A 22,077-nucleotide genomic window follows, 5' to 3' on the forward strand; every position below is an offset into this window, starting at 1 on the left:
TTTATAACGCAGCCAATCCCTCTGCTCAAAGCCCAGGTAGCTTCTCCCCTGTCCTCCCACGGCTGTATTAAGACATTCAGCCAGAGAAAAAGGGCAAATAATGCTGTCTAAATTACAGAAGGAGAGAGAGAGAGAGAGAGGTAGGGAGGATGAGAGGAGGAGAGAGGGAGAGAGAGAGAGAGAGAAGAGAGGAAGGGAGAGAGAAAAGGAGGAGGGTACAGCTTCAGTGACAGTGACTGAGAAGGAGAGGTGAGGGACAGGGCAGACGAGTGTCTCAGAAACTGAAGCAACAAGCTCAGAACTATCGACACGCTGAGACTGTGTGTGTGAGTGTGTGTGTGTGTGTGTGTGTGCTGTGTGTGTGTGTGTGTGCTGGTGTGTGTTGGACGTGTTGGTGTGTGTGTGTGTGTGTGTGTGATGTGATGTGTGTGTGTGTGTGTGTGTGGTGTGTGTGATGTGGTGTGTGTGGTGTGTGTGTGTGTGTGTGTGTGTGTGTGTGTGTGTGTGTGTGTGTGTGTGATGTGTGTGTGTGTGTGTGTAGTGATGTGTGTGTGTGTGTGTGTGTGTGTGTGTGTGTGTGTGTGTGTGTGTGAGTGAGTGTGTGTGTGTGTGTGTGTGTGTGTGATGTGTGTGTGTGTGGTGTGTGTGTGAGTGTGTGTGTGTATGTAGTGTGTGTGTATGTGTGTGTGTGTGGTGTGTGTGTGTATGTGTGTGTGTGTGTGTGTGTGTGTAGAGTGTGTGTGTGTGTGTGTATGTGTGTGTGTGTGTGTGTGTGTTGTAGGTGTGTGTTGGTGTGTGTGTTGTGTGTGTGTGTGTGTGTGTGTGTGGTGTGTGTGTGTGGTGTGGTGTATGTTGTGTGTGTGTTGTTGTGTGTGTGTGATGTGTGTGTGTGTGTGTGTGTGTGTGTGTGTGTGTGTGTGTGTGTGTGTGTGTGTGTGTATGTATGAGTGATGTTAGTCAGTGCCAGGCAGGAGTACGGCTCGATTTTAATTTAAGGCCCCAGAGCTCGCCCTTTCAGCACTGCCCCCTTTGTTTTGCATGTAAAAGAGAGCCTGAATTTGCTTGGTCGGCGTCGGCTGTGATTGGATGCGGCTGTGGCTAAGCCTGCATTTTGGGGGAGAGCTCTCCCCGGCTGGGCTAACACGCACTGGGACGGGGAACAGGAAGGCCCGCGTCAACCCCCTCGCCACGGAAACAACAAAAGCTGGACACGAGACGGTCAGCTGGAGGAACACCGCTGTTATTACAGCTGAAGGAACCAATCAAGTTATTTCACCACCGCTCACAACATCCAATCGAAAAGCTTTCTTTCTTTTTTTTATTGCTCTTGGGTTTCTGATTCTGCGTATCGACGCTTTCATGTTTTCCGCACTTCTGTTCAACCACAAAATGCACACGATAAAGAGGAAAGCAGCCGCATCGCGAGAGATCTCCACGTGACAAACGGCAACCGGACCGATCTTAAAAAAAAAAACTTGCACCAGGCATGGTTTCGGTGTTGTTTCCTAAATTTCCCGGTTGTCCGGACGACCACGGTCCTGTCTCGACCGCACAGGTCGTCCCTGAACTGCGGATTCCCTGGCAGCGCTGGCATGAGCAGGGTACCCTGAGGACAGCCCTCCCTCCTCCCTCCACTCCCTCCCCCTCCCTCCCTCCCTCCCCCTCCTCATTTTTGCTTTCCGGAGGCTCTTGTCTTGCAGCCAATTAATGCACACCGCTGCAATGCAGTCCCCGCCAGAGCCGGGCATTGTGGGTAAAGAGTCTGCAGACACGCATGTACGTGCCAGCGAGCGAGTAGCCGGGGCGAGGAATACGAGGAGCCGGAGAGAGAGAGGAAGAGCGGATCGACGCCGCGGACACGGCACTAAATATAGACGCTGGCGCATCTATGGAGAGTGAACATGCAGGAGAAACAGCCTGAGCAAGAGTGTGTGTGTGTGTGTGTGTGTGTGTGTGTGTGAGTGTGTACATGCATATGTGTGTGTGTGTGAGTGTGTGTGTGTGTGTGTGAGTGTGTGTGTGTGTGTACATGCATGTGTGTGTGTGTGTGTGATGTGTGAGGGGTGTGTGTGTGTGTACATGCATATGTGTGTGTGTGTGAGTGTGTGTGTGTGAGTGTTGTACATGCATGTGTGTGTGTGTGTGTGTGTAAATATATGTGTGTGTTGTGTGTATGTGTGTGTGTGTGTGTGTGTGTGTAAATATATGTGTGTGTGTGTGTGAGTGTGTGTAAATGATATGTGTGTGTGTGTGTGTGAGTGTGTGTGTGTATGTGTGTGTGTGCATGTGTTTGCGTGTGTGTGTGTGTGTGTATGTGTGTGCGTGTGTGAGTGTGTGACATGCATATGTGTGTGTGTGTGTGTGTGTGTGTGTGTGTGTGTGTGTGTGAGTGTGTGTACATGCATATGTGTGTGTGTGTGTGTGAGTGTGTGTGTGTGTACATGCATATGTGTGTGAGTGTGTGTGTGTGTGTGTGAGTGTGTACATGCGTGTGTGTGTGTGTGTGTGTGTGAGTGTGTGTGTGAGTGTGTATGTGCATGCATGCTTGTGTGAGTGTGTTTGTGTGTGCGTGTGTGAGTGAGTGTGTGCGCGTGTAAATGCATGTGTGTGTGAGTGTGTGTGAGTGAGTGATTGAGTGACTGTGCGTGTGTATACATGCATGTGTGTGTGTGTGCGTGTGTGTGTGTGTGAGTGTGCACACGTGTGTGAGTGTGTGTGGGTGTGCACACGTGGGCGTGAGTGAGGGTGTGGGCATGTTTGTGTGTGCAGTGTGCATGCAGTGTGTGTGTGAGTGAGTGTGTGTATCTGTGTGTGTGTGTGTGTGTGCGAGTGTGTATGTATGTGTGTGTGTGTGTGTGTGTGTGTGTGTGAGTGAGTGTGTGTATCTGTGTGTGTGTGTGTGTGCGTGTGTATGTATGTGTGTGTGTGTGTGTGTGTGTGTGTGTGTGTGTGTGTGTGTGTGTGTGTGCACGCATGCAAGCGTGTGTTTGTATTTGTCATGCAAGTACGGGACCCCTGTAAGTTCTTTGTCTCATTCAGTCTGCTAAAAGTGAACGAGGACCTTGGTGTCAAAATGTTGTTCAGGAAAATCTGGCTCAATGCCGGTAAACCGCCAAAAAAAAAAGGCATCCAGGTAAAAAGCTCACCTGGCTTCCCAAATCAGGATGTGGAACATTTGTTTTTATTTCCCTTTTCGTTAAACATGAAAAACACTGAGCACAGACAGACTTCTGCCAAAGACCCAGAGCGTTCACCGCGCAACGACACCAGCGCTACGAACAGCCCGCTACGTGCATGCCTCTCTCCCAACTTTTTCTTTTTTTTTTTACATGCGCTAAACATTAGCTCGCAAACACGAACAATCTGCCTTTATAAATATTCAAATACTGCAGTTGTGCTCATGTGCAGGACTGGAGACACAACGGATTCCGTCCACGTCGGAACCCGCGCAGTTCCCTGGCAACCGCCCCGCCAATCAGGACGAGGGATCCGCCGGCTCGCAGCGGTCCCCGGTGGGAGAGCCGGGGACGCGGCGGCGCGGCGGCGGGGCCCGGGAGGGCGACCCGGGACGCCGTCTGAGGACGCCGTAGCGCTGCTAGCTCAGCACTTCCCATACTGCGACCAACGCGAAAAAGGGACGATCTCTGAATCTACACCCAGAAACAGTTAAAACGGTGTTTTAGCACTTACGTATGGTCTTAATAATTTATGCTTTCAGGGTCAGAAACATAAATAGTACCCGTTTTTTGAGTATTAATCGGAACAACAAACTGAAGCCAAAACTATACTTGAAGTAAACCTGCATCCAGTCACTGCCCTACATTCTAAAATGGATGAAGCTTTCAACAAACTTCTTTTTCCTGTTGGTTTAAGTTTCCAAGAAAAGGGGTGATCGTTTCCCCAAAGGAGGAAAGCAGTCAGGGGGGTGGGGAGGTGTCCGTTGTATGACCCCCTCCTGTTTCCTGTGTATCCAGCCTTGTGATGTCTCGCCATGTGGAACTTTGGACGCATTATGATGTCACGCTGTGTTGAACTTTGGAAGCCTAGTGATGTCACAGTGCGTGGAACTTTGGAAGCCTTGTGATGTCACAGTGCGTGGAACTTTGGAAGCCTTGTGATGTCACAGTGCGTGGAACTTTGGAAGCCTTGTGATCTCACACTGTGTGGAACTTTAGAAGGCCTTGTGATGTCACAGTGCGTGGAATTTTGGAAGCCTTGTGATGTCACACTGTGTGGAACATTGGAAGCCTTGTGATGTCACACTATAGAGCATCATCCAGCAATGTTGAAACTGGCTGAACATTGTTTTGATATCTCAGTTGGACCGAAACACCCACGGGGAGCAGGGATTTGCCCCAGATCTGAACTCTATGTGCGTGTGAGAACCTCTCTGTTCTTTCTCAGATTTTTTTTTCCTGCCGATTGAGGACGAAGAGGACCGCTCCGGAATTAAAAACGGTTCCGCCCCCTCTCTGCTGCACCGTGACCTGGCCTGCGCGGTGTGGCGCGGTGCCCAGTTGGGGCGGGGCGAGGCGTGGTGGGGCGGCCCCTTTTTTTTTTCGGCACGGCACCGACCGCTAAATCCTGACCCCCCGGGCCCATTAGGCGGTGACGGGGAGGCAGACCACGTCCCGCGGCGTGCGGTGCGGAGGTGGAGCGGCGGTGTGGCGGTTTGGCTGTGCACCCTGCAGAGGCGCTACAGGGGGGGGAGTACTGATCTGTACTGTAAGGTACTCTCCCTGACTCAATCCAGTAAAAGAAAGCTGCTGTGTTCCTCTGCTCCTCTGCTAGTCACAGCCTTTAAAGCCAGGCCCACCCAGATCCTGTATGAGTCAGCAAGACTGAGAGAGAGAGAGAGAGAGAGAGAGGGGAGAGAGAGGGAGAAGAAGAAGAAGAAGAGAGAGAGACAGGGGGAGAGAGGAGAGAGGGAAGAGAGAGAGAAACAGAGAGAGAGAGAGAGAGAGAGAGAGAGCAGGGGGGAGAGAGAGGGGAAGAGAGAGAGAGAAACAGAGAGACAGACAGAGAGAGAGAGAGAGCAGGGGGGAGAGAGAGAGAGAAACAGAGAGACAGACAGAGAGAGAGAGAGAGAGAAAGAAAGAGAGACAGAGAGAGAGAGAGGGTGAGAGGCAGAGACGCAGACAGAGAGAGGAAGAGATAGGAAGAGAGAGAGACAGAGAGAGAGGGAGAGAGCCAGAGAAAGAGCGAGAGAGCAAAGACAGAGGGGAAGGGAGAGTGTGTCAGAGGCAGCAAGACAAAGAGCAAAGATGAGAATGAGTGAGAAAGCAAGAGGGAGGGAGGGAGGGATGAAAGAGAGAGAGAGAAAGCATATAGAGAGGGAGGGGTAAATACATAAATAGATTAAGAGAGAAAGTAAGAAGGAGAGAAGGCTTGGTTAAAGTAAGAGCAGAGATGCATGCAGCACTCCAGCACGGCTCTGATAGGTCACACATTTAATGCCACTCCCTCCCAAAATAGCTTTATTGGGTCTCCAGCAAAGAGGCTTACAACAATCTCAAACATGCCTTTCCAGCCATCCCACGATCACATGAACAGGGAAACATTTTAAAAATCCCAACATCCCAGCAGTATCAAAACTTTAGAGTACAATTCCGCCCCCCCCCGTCCCCCCCCCCCGGCCCCCTCGTCCCATCTTTAAATGTCTCGTAAAACCCTCTATGGGGCCCAGCTCAAGGGGTAGCTTTGGGTGGGGTGGGGGGGAGTGGTTGCCGCGCGACACATGACGAGATTTATTGGCCTGGCACGGTTGCCGTAGCGAGCGCGCGTTCCGCAGCAGCGGGCCAGCGGCCCAGCGGAGAGCCGGGAACGCCGGGAACGCCGCCCGCTCGAGAATTCCGGTCTTTTTCCACGCGGCTGGCGCGCGGTCAACGGGCCTGGCAGGGAGACGCGGAGCGCCGCGGGGTCAGGAGGGAAACTGAGGACACGCCTCGGGACCCCGCGGGCACGCCCACACGGGGACCCGGGGCACACGCCATTGAGACGCCGGGCCTCATTCACAAAACCGTCCTCAAATTACTCGTTCTTTCGTTCTGAGAAATGCTCCTACGAACAAACAATGGGTCTGCACACGCTCATGGCACGCGTGCAGACCTTCGTTTCTGTGCACATCCCAGGTGCAAGGGATGAGGAACGCTGGCTGTTTTTCTAAATTGCATGTGCAGTTCTGTTCATGTGACTTGCATAGGGAAACAGCCATGAACAAAAACAGAGAGGAAAAAATGATGAAATGTAGAAATGTTCTAGGACACGTTCTTACACGCAGTTTTTATGATCAACTGTCACTGAGATAACCAAGTTATCAGTGTTACTCCAAATGATTCACACACTATGCACTCATTTTTTCCGAAAGTTTTATTGGTCAGGTCAACAACTTCCACTAGCTAGCTACTGTAGCTCTCACTTATTCATTACAATAGCTTAGTTAACTTTAGTAGTAAGCTACTGTTAGCTAACTAGCGAGCTAGATGTTTGAAAGGTTAGTCAGGAAAGTGAAGTTACTGCAGGAAACTAGATTTTTGTTCTGTTTCATTAGCATTTCCGGACTAAATGTCTGGCTGTGATAAAACTTGACACTTGTTCTTACTGCTCCAGAATGAGTTGGATGAGACAAAGTCTGTAAAAGCAAAACTTCAATCTCACATGTCTAATGATATGAATCAATGGCATTATCTCAACCTCCTCATTTCCATGATTGCATCTTAGAATATGGTTCAGAGGTTTCACAGAACATCAGTGGCTGAAACTTAAACAGCGTCAACATGAGACTATGTCATGGCCTATTTAAATTTCACCCATACCACTGTGTTAAAGCACTCCGCCCTGTGACATTAACACACTCTCACGGTACCTGTGTGGCTGGTTATGGTTCACTGGTACGCTTAATTTAACATGGTCTGAAGACTCATCTCTTCAGACGATATCCGGAATAACTGACCATCACCACTCTGCAGGGGCACTCCCAATCTGGGATCATATTCGTCACTTAAATCCCCCTCTTTCATGGCACAGATGGTACCTCCTGTGCCACTTTCATGTTACATGTACCTCCATCCAGCACTTATTGTACTTATTGTATCATTATCTTGATGTTGTAGCTTGTCATGCCTCCTAGTTTGACTTAGCATAAGTTAGATCAGACAGAGTAATGTTCACTGCGTGAACTGGACTTAATGTGATCATGGATATGAATAACTGTTAAAAAGTGAGTGTTGTACCTTATCGGACCTGTGTTTTGTAGTTGTTCCAATTACCTTTGGTATGCACTTATTGTACGTCACTTTGGATAAAAGCGTCTGCCAAACAAATGTAATCCAATGTAATGTAATGACTTCAATCTTTTTCAAAATCATGACTAACTAACTACCTGTCAGTGAATTAATGAGTTACCTAGTTAGGCTATCAGCACCATTTCTTAGGTCACCATTACATATACTGGCATCAGATCAGATCAAAGGTACTCAGTTGTGGCAAGACAGGCAAGAGAAGAAGAATAAGTTTATAGCAATCTGATTGGCCCTGCAAATTTACCTTGTGGTATGTCATACTGCTGAACTACCGCAAAACACCAAACTCCATTAGGAGGCACACTTAAACAAGATCATGATTCCTCAGAAGAAGCGACTCACAACTGGTTCATAAACAAAGAACATTATTTGAAGTCGGGAAGACTTTCACATCACTTTCAGTGCGGTCAGGCTTGTAGCACCATAAGGTCTTCAGCCTGATGAGCTAGGCTAGCACCCAGCTAACGCACCATAAGGTCTTCAGCCTGATGAGCTAGGCTAGCACCCAGCTAACACACCATAAGGTCATGAGCCTGACGAGCGAGGCTAGCACCCAGCTAACGCACCATAAGGTCATGAGCCTGACGAGTGAGACTAGCACCTAGCTAACACACCATAAGGTCATGAGCCTGACGAGTGAGGCTAGCACCCACTCATGAGCCTGACGAGCGAGGCCAGCACCCAGCTAACACACCATAAGGTCATGAGCCTGACGAGCGAGGCTAGAACCCAGCTAACGCACCATAAGGTCATGAGCCTGACGAGCGAGACTAGCACCTAGCTAACACACCATAAGGTCATGAGCCTGAAGAGTGAGGCTAGCACCCAGTCATGAGCCTGACAAGTGAGGCTAGCACCCAGTCATGAGCCTGACGAGTGAGGCTAGCACCCAGTCATGAGCCTGACGAGCGAGGCTAGCACCCAGCTAACACACCATAAGGTCATGAGCCTGACGAGCGAGGCTAGCACCCAGTCATGAGCCTGACGAGCGAGGCTAGCACCCAGTCATGAGCCTGACGAGCGAGGCTAGCACCCAGCTAACACACCATAAGGTCATGAGCCTGATGAGCGAGGCTAGCACCCAGTCATGAGCCTGACGAATGAGGCTAGCACCCAGTCATGAGCCTGACGAGCGAGGCTAGCACCCAGCTAACACACCATAAGGTCATGAGCCTGACGAGCAAGGCTAGCACCCAGCTAACGCACCATAAGGTCATGAGCCTGACGAGCGAGGCTAGCACCCAGTCATGAGCCTGACGAACGAGGCTAGCACCCAGCTAACACACCATAAGGTCATGAGCCTGACGAGCGAGGCTAGCACCCAGTCATGAGCCTGACGAACGAGGCTAGCACCCAGCTAACACACCATAAGGTCATGAGCCTGACGAGCAAGGACAGCACCCAGCTAACACACCGTAAGTTCATGACCCTGACGAGCTAGGCCAGCACCCAGCTAACACACCATAAGGTCATGACCCTGACGAGCAAGGCTAGCACCCAGCTAACACACCATAAGGTCATGAGCCTGACGAGCGAGGCTAGCACCCAGCTAACACACCATAAGGTCATGACCCTGACGAGCTAGGCTAGGCCTCGGTGTGAAGCTGACCGCAGTCAGGAGTCACGCGGGAGACATGCAATCTGTCTTTCACAGGGAGGGATCACGATCAATGGATTCAGACCGAAAGGTCGTCCCCTTAAACTATCGGCGGGGTTATTCGCGTAACATTGCCACTTTACAGTCACTCCTCGTCTTTCTTGCTAAGTGCCCAAACACATGTGGGAGTGGTTACCAGTAACATAACTTCGGCGTGCTGAGGCCAAACTATCAAAAGCCACCAAGAGGTTAACAAAACAGAAATGCAGACAACTTCAAACCGCCTTTGGGTCAGATTCACATGGCGCAAATAAAACGAACAACTAAAGGGAAAGATCACATGATAGCTTTTAATGCCCTTCTCATAAATCCAGTGTTTCATGATTATATATATATCCGTTTCTCACCAGCGTGGAAACACCGGGAGGAATAAAGGACACACACACCCCTGCATGCGCCTCTGCAGCCTCAGACCTCTATAAACACACTAAATGAGAAAAAAGGACCTCCTTATGGAGGCGGCGGAGACAATGAGGCTTGTGTTCATGGACACCCTCCAGCAGCCCTGCTTCGCCACCCTGGGCTTGTTCAGGGGTGAGGAGGTGAGGACAGCTCTCACTTCCCACTTAAACCCGATGAATTACAAGAAGCACGTGCATGTACACACACGCACACATGCACACATACCACACATACCACACACACACATACACACACGTGCCCGCCCGCCCACACACACACACACCCATACCACACATACACACACACACATACACACACCCATGCACACATACACACATACTCCCACACATACCACACACATACACACACACACGACACACGCACACACATATACCACACACATACACACACACACATACCACACATTACGCACACACGCACGCAGGCACACATGCGTGTACAAACAAAGACATGCAAACACACACATACATGCTCACTCACCCATACGCACACACACACTCATACTCATAACAGGGAACCTACACAAACACACACACTCATCTCCAATGTATAAACACAAACACACATACCCACTCATATAAATAAAAAGGAACATACACACAAACACATGTGCACACACAAACACACCTGCATACACCCTCATAGTCATAAAAGGGAAGGTACAAACACACACGAGCGCAAACACACACACACACACCCACACACACTCTCATAGTCATAAAATGGAAGGTACAGACAAACATACACACACATACACACGCATACACCCACCCATACACGTACACACACCCTCATACACACACACACTCACCCTCATACACACACACACACTCCATCATAGTCATAAAATGGAACGTACAGACAAACACACACACGCACATACACCCACCCACACACGCGCGCGCACACACCCTCATATACATACACACCTACACACACACACACACACACGCACACACACGCAGGCATAGGAAAAAACTGGCGGCCGGTGTGTCATGTGATGCTGCCAGGCATTCAGCCAAAGGCCGGCCATGTCATTTACCAGAAACCTCGCAGAGACGCCGGAAAAAAGGCCTTCGGTTCTGCAAACACTCTCTCTCTCCAAGCTCGCCGCGCACAAACTCCAAAAAAAGGAAAAGAGTTATCTCCCCATCTTCTCAAGTTTACGACATTGCCCTGGAAGACGCAATCCTTCTGAGAACGCTGCTGGAAAGTCTACTAGCGGGAAATGAACGTGTTTTTCATGGTGTCAGGACTTGGGCAACCTCGATGACATGCCAAAATTATACAGCTTACTGACGCTGTGTTTGTACGTGCGTCTCTGCGTGTGTACGTGTGTGCGTGTGTGTTTGTGTCTGTGTATGTGCGTATGTCTGTGTACTAGTCTGTGCGTGTGTGCGTGCATGCGTGTCTTTGCCTGCGTGAGTGTGCGCGTTTTGTAAGTGTGTGCATGTGTCAGTGTGTGGATATTCTGTACAGTGTGCGTGTGCATATGTCTCTGTGTGTCTGTGTGGGTATTTTGCATGTGTGCGCATATGTCTCTGTGTGTCTGTGTGGGTATTTTGTATGTGTGTGCATATGTCTGTGTGTGTCTGTGTGGGTATTTTGTACGTGTGTGCACATGTCTGTGTGTCTGTGTGTGTATTTTGAATGTGTGTGCATATGTCTGTGTGTCTGTGTGTGTATTTTGTATGTGTGTGCACATGTCTGTGTGTCTGTGTGTGTATTTTGTATGTGTGTGCATATGTCTGTGTCTGTGTGTGTGTATTTTGTATGTGTGTGCACATGTCTGTGTCTGTATGAACAGAAGAAATAAGAATGTGAGAGTCTCTTTCCCCCCCCCCCCCTTTCTCTCTCTCTCTTTTTCAGGTTTGTCTCTCTATCTGTCTGTGGAGGAAGGCCGGGGAGCACAGACGGCGTGTCACACTCGCCCCAGCAAAGCACACAGAAACGAAAGCGCAAACAAACGATGGTTTCAGACGACTGCTGTCCCAGCTCATCCAGGTTCATCTTTAAAAAAAACCCAGAATGCATTTCATGCTGTAACCAAAGGCACGTGTTGGGTTAGGCCTGTGGTCGAAATATCGATACGGAAATATATCGCAGATGCCCTCTCCGTGATTTGTGTATCGATACAATGACTGTCGTATTGATACGTTCATACTTTTAAAATTCACTTCCATGAAACACACATATTTGTATAATCAATAAGGTGAAAAATATTAAAGGTAGAAAACTAAACCTGAGCATTCATAACCGTTTTTTTTGTTTTTGTTAATAATGTATTTTGGTGGAGCTCATTAGACAAAGGCGTTTGTGTATTTTTGTTGCTTTTTAAGTTACTTCTACTGTTCAAAATAAACCATTTTTGGACTCGGTGTTATATTCCTCAATGATATCTGATTTGGTTGTAAAAGCATTTTCTAAATTCATACCCCCATGTGTACTGGGACCTTTATATCGGGATACCATACTATATGGGACCCCATATTGGGATATACAATGCATTTTAAGCCCATATTGAGACATGCATTGTAACAGCCCCCCCCCCCCAATATCAGGATATCTACTGTATCATGACCCCCATATCAGGATGCGTGTCTGTACTCTGACCTCCATTCGGGGATATGTACTGTATCATGACCTCCATATTGGGATATGTACTGTATCATTACCCCTATATCGGGATATGTACTGTATCATGATCCCCCATATCGGGATATGTACTGTATCATGACCTCCATATTGGGATATGTACTGTATCATTACCCCTATATCGGGATATGTACTGTATCATGACCTCCATATTGGGATATGTACTGTATCAAGACCTCCATATTGGGATATGTACTGTATCATTACCCCTATATCGGGATATGTACTGTATCATGATCCCCCATATCGGGATATGTACTGTATCATTACCCCTATATCGGGATATGTACTGTATCATTACCCCTATATCGGGATATGTACTGTATCATGATCCCCCATATCGGGATATGTACTGTATCATTACCCCTATATCGAGATATGTACTGTATCATGATCCCCCATATCGGGATATGTACTGTATCATTACCCCTATATCGGGATATGTACTGTATCATGACCTCCATATTGGGATATGTACTGTATCATGATCCCCCATATCGGGATATGTACTGTATCATGACCTCCATATTGGGATATGTACTGTATCAAGACCTCCATATTGGGATATGTACTGTATCATGATCCCCTATATCGGGATATGAATTGACGCACCAGACCACACCTGGGCCTATGCAAGGTGGCGACAGCAAGGCCAACTCCTTTCTGAGTAATTCAGCAGCTTCATATTACATTACATTACATTATAGGCATTTAGCAGACGCTCTTATCCAGAGCGACTTACACAACTTTTACATAGCATTTTACATTGTATCCATTTATACAGCTGGATATATACTGAAGCAATTTTCGGTTAAGTACCTTGCTCAAGGGTACAACGGCAGTGTGCTACCCGGGAATCGAACCTGCAACCTTTCGGTTACAAGTCTAGTTCCCTACCCACTGTGCTACACTCCGTCCTTCATAACAGCGACCCGCACGGTGCGCTCAGACCTGAGAGCACAGTCATCTGTTTACACCTCAGATCAAACAGGCAGGAACAAACAGGAACCGGACAGGTGAAGCGCTGTCAGACCAGAGCCGCCGCCCCCGCCACCGCCGCCGCCATTTCTGTCACACCGCCAATAAAATCTGTGCGCCGCGTGGCCCCAGGCTCTCCCACACTGCCGGCAAACGCCGCCGTCACCGCCCCCGGTCCGCGGGCAGATAAAGCCTCCTGCGAACTGACCTGCCCAGCCACAAAAATGAAGAATAAAAACAGAAGAAAAGCTATCCCCCCCCCCGCTCTCAGTGAACAGTCTCTAATAATAACACACAGAGCAGAGGAGAACTGTGGGTTCACAATAACAACAAACAGGAAGGTCTCTGTGTGCTCTGCGTCATGTGGCCTTTTTTATACACAAACCACCTGAATCCTTTAACACTCTAGAGCAGAGCCACCTGAATCACTTAACTCTAAAGTAGAGCCCCCTGAATCAATTCACTCTAGAGCACAGCCTCCTGAATTAATTCACTCTAGAGCACAGCCACCCGAATCAATTCACTCTAGAGCACAGCCACCTGAATCAATTCACTCTAGAGCACAGCCACCTGAATCATTTAACTCTCTCTAGAGCACAGCCACCTGAATCATTTCACTCTCTAGAGCACAGCCTCCTGAATCAATTCACTCTAAAGTAGAGCTACCTGAATCATTTAACTCTCTCTAGAGCACAGCCACCTGAATCATTTCACTCTCTAGAGCACAGCCTCCTGAATCAATTCACTCTAAAGTAGAGCCACCTGAATCATTTAACTCTCTCTAGAGCACAGCCACCTGAATCATTTCACTCCCTAGAGCACAGCCTCCTGAATCAATTCACTCTAAAGTAGAGCCACCTGAATCATTTAACTCTCTCTAGAGCACAGCCACCTGAATCATTTCACTCTCTAGAGCACAGCCTCCTGAATCAATTCACTCTAAAGTAGAGCCAAATAAATTATTTAACTCTCTCTAGAGCACAGCCACCTGAATCATTTCACTCTCTAGAGCACAGCCTCCTGAATCAATTCACTCTAAAGTAGAGCCACCTGAATCATTTAACTCTCTCTAGAGCACAGCCACCTGAATCATTTCACACTCTCTAGAGCAGGGCACGTGTTTCCCCCCTCCCTGCTCCGGAGAGATCACGGCTTTCTTGGCCGACACCCTCCCCTGGGGCCGTACGCATCTCCCGCCTGGGTTTTGCCAGAACGCGTTCCTGCAGAGGGAAATATCGGGACCTGACGTTCTGGGATTCAAACCTGCAGCCGCTGGGGGAAAAGCAAAGCTCCCTAGCTGCCAGAACGCGTTCCCGCAAAGGGAAATATCGGGACGTGACATTCTGGGATTCAAACCCGCAGCCGCTGGGGGAAAAGCAAAGCTTAGTCTGAGATTTCAGCCTATGGTAAACAAGCCCTTCCTGCTGTAGCTGAGGCCTCTGGAACAGCCAAGCGCTACTCGGAAAGAGGAGCTAAGGAGGAGGAAACTCAAACAGAGCCGCGCCAACTCGCCCCATGAAAAAACGTAAGAAATAATAAATAAACAAACTAAACAAAAAACGGCCAAAGAATAGCAGCATCATAGCGCGAACTTAGCGACCGATACCGGCACAAGGGGGGGGGGGGGAGTCGCCGTCCCCTGGCAGAGAGGAGTCTGGGAAGGCTCTGTGTGCGGAGACCGGCTTCCATTTCGCATCACGTTCGCGTTCGCTTGGTACAACAGCTGGGCCGAATTTCACAGCGCTGAGAGTCCAGCGAATTAATGCCCAGAAGGTTTTATGGATATCAGCCATGATACAATGAGCTGTGTGCGGAGAGAGAGAGAGAGAGAGTCAGCTCAACCACCCCCCCCCTTCCCGCTGCCACCCCTGCTGCCCACCAGCTCCACACTAACATGAAAGCAATGCCATTGATCAAACTCTTGTTTCTGAGACAGGGAGGGTGAGGGCGGGCAAGAGAAAGAGAGAGAGAGAGAGAGAGAGAGGGAGGGAGAGAGAAGGAGAAAATGGCAGCCCTTGTTTTCTCCTGAAAGCTTGCAGGCAGGCACGGCTCAGAAGGCTCGAGTACAGTACCTAGCACAAAGGAGAGAGCCAGGCAGACAGAGAGAGATAAAACCGGAGAGAATGAAACAAAGAGAGGAGGAGAAAGGTAGAAAGAGACAGAAAGGGGTAAAGAAACAAAAGACAAAAAGATCAGGCAGTGGGAGAAGGTAGAGAGAGGGAGAGGGAGAGGGAGAGAGAGAGAGAGAGAGAGAGAGAGCGCGCACATGCAGAAAAGGCTGTGAGACGCAGAGGCAGGCAGTGTAGGAATGGAGGCTTTGTGCTTAGTCACATGTTCGGGCTCCATGAACGACAGACAGGAACGCATTAGTCAGCTCAGGTCAGAGAGAGAGCGCGGCCACGGAGCATGAGCGTGTCAGTCAGCCTGTTCTCTCCCTCTCTCTCTGTCTTTCCCTCTCTCCCTCCCTGCCCCCCCTCTCTTTCCCTCTCACTCTCTCCCTCTCTCTCTCTCTACCTCTCTCTCTGTGTCTTTCTGTCTTTCCCTCTCTCCCTCCCTGCCCCTCCCCCTCTCTCTTTCCCTCTCACTCTCTCCCTCTCCCTCCGTCTCCAAACTGTAATCTCTGCAGTGACCTAGCTCAACAAATCAAATGAGATTCTCTCGACAGGAGTAATTCTTTTTTTTTTGTTTTTGTCCTGGGGAGATACATTTTCTATGTGCACCCAAGTTATTTCATTCAAACACCGCCACCCCCCCCCCCCCGCCACTGCCGCCAGAAAATAAAACAAAACCAAAATCTCCCCCTCCCGCTCGCGCCTGTGCCACTGCAGAGTGAGGGGACGTGGCCTCAGGGGAACTCTAATGCAGTATTTATAGAGGGGATACGAGGACAACATGAGATCATGAGATTGTATGGCAAGCGGCAGGGAGGCATCACAGCAAAACTGTAGATAGTGAATAATCCACGCCAGCTATCTACCCGGCCCAAAAACATGATTCAGGAAACGGGCAACATCATTAATAACATCATTAATAGGTGAAGAGTGATCGGTCAAAATCCTTCTGAATGACTGAACCGCAATTTTTTAAATATATCCGACCAACATACATTACATATTCTATTACATACAACATCTATGTTTTGCAACATATATGCACAAAAATGTAAATAGTAGGGGGGCGTGGGCCTTTCGTTTCATATTAACGGGTACATCAGAAGGCTGTGAATGTATCTCAAGCTGTCAAAACTTACCACGTTTTATTGGGGTGAAGAGATACCTAACGGTAACCGCAAATGCACGAGCTTCAGTCACCATCATCAGAATTTACCTTTGCGCAACATTCTGGGAAACCCGGGACTGCGTCCTATAATTATTGAAAGCCACCTGAAACGGCTCCATAATTGGATTAAGCGGTTTGAACGCACACATAAAGTCGTGGAACCATGATAGCGAATGCAAACACACGTTTTTACCTTCATGCTGATATTCAAAAAATCTAAATAAAAAAACTCCCATCGTTGTGGAAAGAGCAAATTGTAACATTATTAAGGCCAGGGTTCAAACACTGCGTAAGTACGCGCAAAAAGAAAATTCGATGGCACGTGGGTGTTTGTATTCTTAACACGTTAGAATATTGATAGATAGCAGCAGAGAACAGCACAGGTGTATCTCTAGATGTACGTTCAGACAACATATTGTAGAGGACTTTACATCAGTACTTTCGCTAAATATTGCGCGTCACGTGCGGCAAAATCGCAAGATTTAAAAATACAGTTTATACTCTGTTTATACTCTACTAGAAAATTAGAGCGAAAATGGCGATCAACAAAGCTAGAAGTATTTCATCTTGCATGGAAAAACAGCTTTCTTCAGTATAAGCAAGCTCTTGCTTCTGCTAGATCTGCCTTTTTCTCAAAACTTATTGAACAAAATAGACATAACCCAAAATTCCTATTTAGCACTGTGGATAAATTAACTAAAAAACAATCATCAGAGTTTTCATCTTATCCTTCCAACCTTAGCAGCAATGCCTTCATGAACTTCTTCGATCAGAAAATTGAGGCTATTAGAGACCAGATTTCCAAACTGTCTCCATCATGCAATATTCCTGTTCTTGCTAATAAACAGCCCCGCACCTGGTTACAACAGGAAGATTTACAGACAGCAGTACTGAGCTGTTTTATGCCCATTAGCATGATTGAGTTATCCGAATTAGTTATGTCTTCAAAACCGACGACTTGTGTACTCGATCCTATTCCTTCAAACTGGATTAAAGAACTATTTCCAGTACTAGGCCAGCATATCCTAAAATCGTTAATACATCCCTAGTCACAGGATACGTACCTGAGTCACTAAAAGTGGCAGTCATTAAGCCATTATTGAAGAAACCAAACTTAGAACCCGATAAATTGGAAAATTATAGACCTATTTCAAACCTTCCATTTCTTTCAAAATTATTGGAGAAAATTGTTGCTAAGCAACTAAGTGCATACCTTAGCTCTAACGGTATCCATGAGGTATTCCAATCTGGGTTTAGACCCCACCACAGCACAGAAACCGCACTTATCAAGGTTACAAATGATTTACTACTGTCAGCCGACCGTAACTCTGTGTCGGTTCTTGTGCTCCTCGACCTGAGTGCAGCTTTTGATACAATTGACCATGGAATACTCCTGGACAGACTCCAGGCCTGTGTTGGACTTCATGGACAGGCACTTGCATGGTTTGGTTCATACCTCTGTGACAGGAAACAGTTTGTCAAATTAAAGAAGATGAGTCCAGCTCCTCAATAATGAAATACGGTATTCCACAAGGATCAGTACTAGGACCAGTACTCTTCTCGCTATATATGCTACCACTTGGCAATATTATCCGGGGACATGGCGTAGAGTTCCACTGTTATGCGGACGATACCCAGATTTATATTTCAATGAAACCTGGCGAAGCACTGCCGCTTTCACGGTTAGAGGCCTGTATTGTAGATATCAAGGTTTGGATGCTTTCAAATTTTCTGCTCCTAAATTCAGACAAGACTGAAATGTTGGTTTTAGGTCCCAAAATATTAAGGGAGAAATTGTCTACTCTCACCTTAAACTGTGATGGTTGTTTGGCTGAACCTAATATGGTCGTTAAAGACCTTGGTGTCACCATTGATCCTGATCTATCTTTTGACACCCATATAAAAAACACATCCAGAATTGCCTTCTTTCAGCTGCGCAACATAGCTAAAATTAGACATTTCCTGTCAGTCGAGGATGCTGAAAAATTGATCCATGCATTTGTTACGTCTAGGTTAGACTACTGTAACGCCCTGCTTTCTGGCTGCCCTAATAACTCGTTAAAGAGTCTCCAGCTTGTGCAGAATGCAGCTGCTCGTATCCTGAGCAGAACTAAGAAGTATGAGCACATTACACCAGTACTAGCGTCGCTTCACTGGCTACCCATTAAGTATAGGATAGACTTCAAGGTTTTGCTCCTGACTTTTAAAGCTCTGCATGGACGTGCACCTGTGTACATATCGAACCTGCTCCTACCTTATAAGCCCACAAGGTCACTCCGATCTCAAGACGCAGGCTACTTGGTAGTCCCAAGAATTTCCAAGAACCTAAAAGGTGGTAGGGCTTTCTCCTACAGGGCCCCACTACTGTGGAACCAGCTTCCATTATTTATAAAGGAGTCAGACACAGTCTCAATATTTAAATCTAGATTAAAAACGCACCTCTATGCTCAAGCTTACAATCAGTTATAGTCTGGAGACAGGGTGCGAGAAGCCTGTAGTCATAGAGCTTTCTAGGTGGCAATCCTTTCCTTACTGTCACCTGTCAATCAGCTGTGACCCGACTTTACATGGGCTGGCTCTTGATAGGCGGGTATGGTTGTCTACCCTCATGACTGCATGGGCTCTCCATCCCTGTCCTAGTAGATATGCAGCCATATTCTACTCCTGGCGGCGTCCCACAATACATAGCACTGGCACTTACTCACTGTCTGGTATATTGCAAATCCCTTAACTGCTGTTTCCACCCTCTTCCCCACGCTGCCGGCGGGGCTCTTGCCCCAACCCTCGAGAGTGCTTTGAGAGTCGTCTGGTCTCCCCCACCTCTGCGGTCCAGCCCCTCCTTCGTCATTGCCTCCACCCTGCCCACATCTGCCGCCACCTGCTGTTCCCCATCACCGCCACCTGGCCCCACCCATCATCTGAGCCACATCACTTATCATATCTTCTGCATAAACTGGCTGACATGCTGGTCACCAGTCGGCACCCTGAGCCGACCAGAGGAGAATGGGTTTCCCCCTTGAGCCTGGTTCCTTCCAAGGTTTCTCCCCATCTGCCACAGGGAGTTTTTCCTTGCCACTGTTGCCTTAGGCTTGCTCCTGTGGGGGTTTAGGCTAGGGCTGTCTGTAAAGCGTATTGTGACAACTGTTGTAAAATACGCTATATAAATAAAATTTGATTGATTGATTGATTTACCAGAAGGATGACAAGAACGCATTCCAAGACAACAAAAAGGTGATGTGCATTTCAAATATCGCGTCATAAAACTGCCTTGAACACAGACAAACTAATAGAACTAATCGGTGCAGTTTAAAATCTGTACGACAAATTCCAGAGGTAGATTACCGTCGCTTGCATGGAAATAATCTTTGATATATATAATTTACTTTATTCATGTCATTTGCGGGTAACTTTTTGAATATCCATCAAATTACAATTCACATTTTCACAAATTTCCTCTTTGGTTATAAATGCGGTTTATGCACTATAAAATTTATTGCACAGGTCACATTTTTTAAATTCCTGGACCACATGTTGGTAGGCAACCGACTACACGTGAAATGTGGGCACCACACCTGTAATGTTTAACACTAGAAATGACAGAACAATTCAGTCAACTTTAAAATATCGCCGTAATCTGACGAGGAGGGCGTCAACACATCAAATATTGGCCCACCATGAACATACTAAAGTTTAGGATTTCGTTTTTACCGACTAAGTTAATTTGAACTTTAAAGACAATCCCAGATCAGCCCCTTATGTTTCCATAGAAGTCGGCGTAACGTCTCTGCACCTAACGTGCGTAGGCCCACAGACTTTCCACAGCCTTCAGCCAGTTTTTCTGACAGGTTTACAGAATAACAGCAGCAATTACGTTTCAAGGAAAACAAGCCAAGTGTTTTTCAAATGGAGATTAAAAATCTATAATAATTTCATTTCGCAGAAATGGCACTATGTACAGGCGCACGTTCTCACCGACCAGTGTTGACAGACAAGACACTAAAGAGGTGGAAATAGTTGAGGTTGTTAAAACTGAAAGTGCCGTAGACTACCAAAACACTCAGAATGCATATACAATACAATAATACATACACAATACAGAATAAGTCCATTATTTTCCCCATCTCGCCAAGATTACCATACAGACAAACGTCTACAAAGTCTCGTGTATCGCTATCGACTGATTGATAAAGCATACCTGTACACTAAAGCTCTAAACCAGAGAAGCGAGGACATGTTGGGGACATGCCAGTAAAAAACGATGCAGGCATTCACAGGCTACAGTATGTTAGCCTACTACACTGTGCGGATCACAATCCGATATGTAAAACTCTAATAATCATATCGGCAATGCCAGGCAGCTAATATGACGGAAAACGTGTCATTTTAAACGTGTACCTAACTCCGGAGTTAACGGAGGTATTTAACTTTTTGAGGACGATATTAAAGTTCACAAAGTCAATACATGCTATTTCGTATACCGAGTGCATTTAGCATAAAGAAACATTGTTTGTTAAAGTGTAGGCTAATATGTGCGTAAATAAATAAATATACATGCAAGAAATAAATGGAATGTGTGTGTGTTTTGGGGGGGGGGGGGGGGCGGCGGCGGCTTGCAGATTTATGTTAAAAGGATTGCTTTGATAGTGACGCAGCGATGTCATGTCATATTACATTTTGGCTATTGACCAGTGTATACACACTAAGATCGAACTGTTTTTCGCGTTACAAATGCCATGTTATATCTTTTATATGGCATGCGCAAACAGCACTTAAAATGAGCCAGCAAGCCTACAGCGCTCCATTAGCGCAATTATGTCGCGAATAAAGTTACGTTATCAAATCAATGTCACAGTGAGCGGGATACAGAAATGTCCAAAAGAAAAAGAAACCTTAAATATTCACGCTAAACCTACAAATGTTTAGTATAGCATTACTAAACAAAATACAATTTTCATACTTCTGTTCATAGCCTACGCCAGACTGAAGCTCGATAAAATAGCATACAGATTAACCTGTAAAAACTACAACGAGAGGACATAAAATCAAGCAACTTATATGCGTCACACTTTCAAGCCGTGCAATTAATAAAAGATAAAGGATCGGAAAAATACCCGCTATGTTTCTCCTCCATAAAACCTGCTCCCCTTCGATCGCCGCGGTATTTCTCCGGATGCAAAGTTTGCGGGGTCCTTATTTGCCCAGGCCCACCAGTCTCACCTCGTTTGCTCGCTCGCTCGGTTCCACCTCTCTCTCTCTCTCTGTGCGTCTTTCCCTATCCAGGAAGTGATTGTCGCTCACATGGACGGTAACTGAACTGCGCTCGCCCCTGACATCATTCATGATACAGTCGCGAGTTATTTTTAAAGAAACAGGCCATGCGTTTAATATGCACACATGCATTTGACCGACGGAGGAAAAAGACGTGGAGTTTTCGAAAAAAAAAAAAACCTTAGCCTACTACATGCTCCACACTCCAATGTAGAAATAACAGCAGCAGCAGCAACAACAACAACAAAAACAACAACGAGTATTATTATTATTATTATTATTGCTGTTTGTTTAGTTGTTAGTTGTTTTGTTATATTATCATTAGTGGCATTGTTAGTATTTGCACCATCACAGGCTGAGGTTTCATAGATTATATGTGTATTTGTATCTATATGCATACATCTATATATGTGTATATCTGTGTACATGCACTCACAGGCCTCTTCATTAGGTCCACAAATCTAGTATAGGCACTGTAGGATCCCCTTTTTCCTCCAGAACAGCCTGAATTATTTG

The 22,077-nt window shown here is 47.0% G+C and overlaps 1 protein-coding gene across 2 annotated transcripts in view; it reads right to left on the bottom strand.

Annotated features, from left to right (window-relative positions):
* The window catches only part of LOC135240102 (nucleus accumbens-associated protein 2), a 39,632-nt gene extending 18,009 nt beyond the window's left edge, over window positions 1–21,623 (bottom strand). The window contains exon 1 of one of the 2 annotated variants that reach the window (XM_064309350.1): window positions 21,511–21,623. The gene's annotated coding sequence lies outside the window, so the exon portion shown is untranslated. Of the gene's footprint in view, window positions 1–21,404 lie in introns of both variants that reach the window. The other variant, XM_064309349.1, reaches the window with a different exon arrangement.
* Window positions 21,624–22,077: the final 454 nt, after the last annotated feature.

This window comes from Anguilla rostrata, chromosome 14 (assembly GCF_018555375.3).
Source record: "Anguilla rostrata isolate EN2019 chromosome 14, ASM1855537v3, whole genome shotgun sequence".
Classification (NCBI taxonomy): Eukaryota; Metazoa; Chordata; class Actinopteri; order Anguilliformes; family Anguillidae; genus Anguilla; species Anguilla rostrata.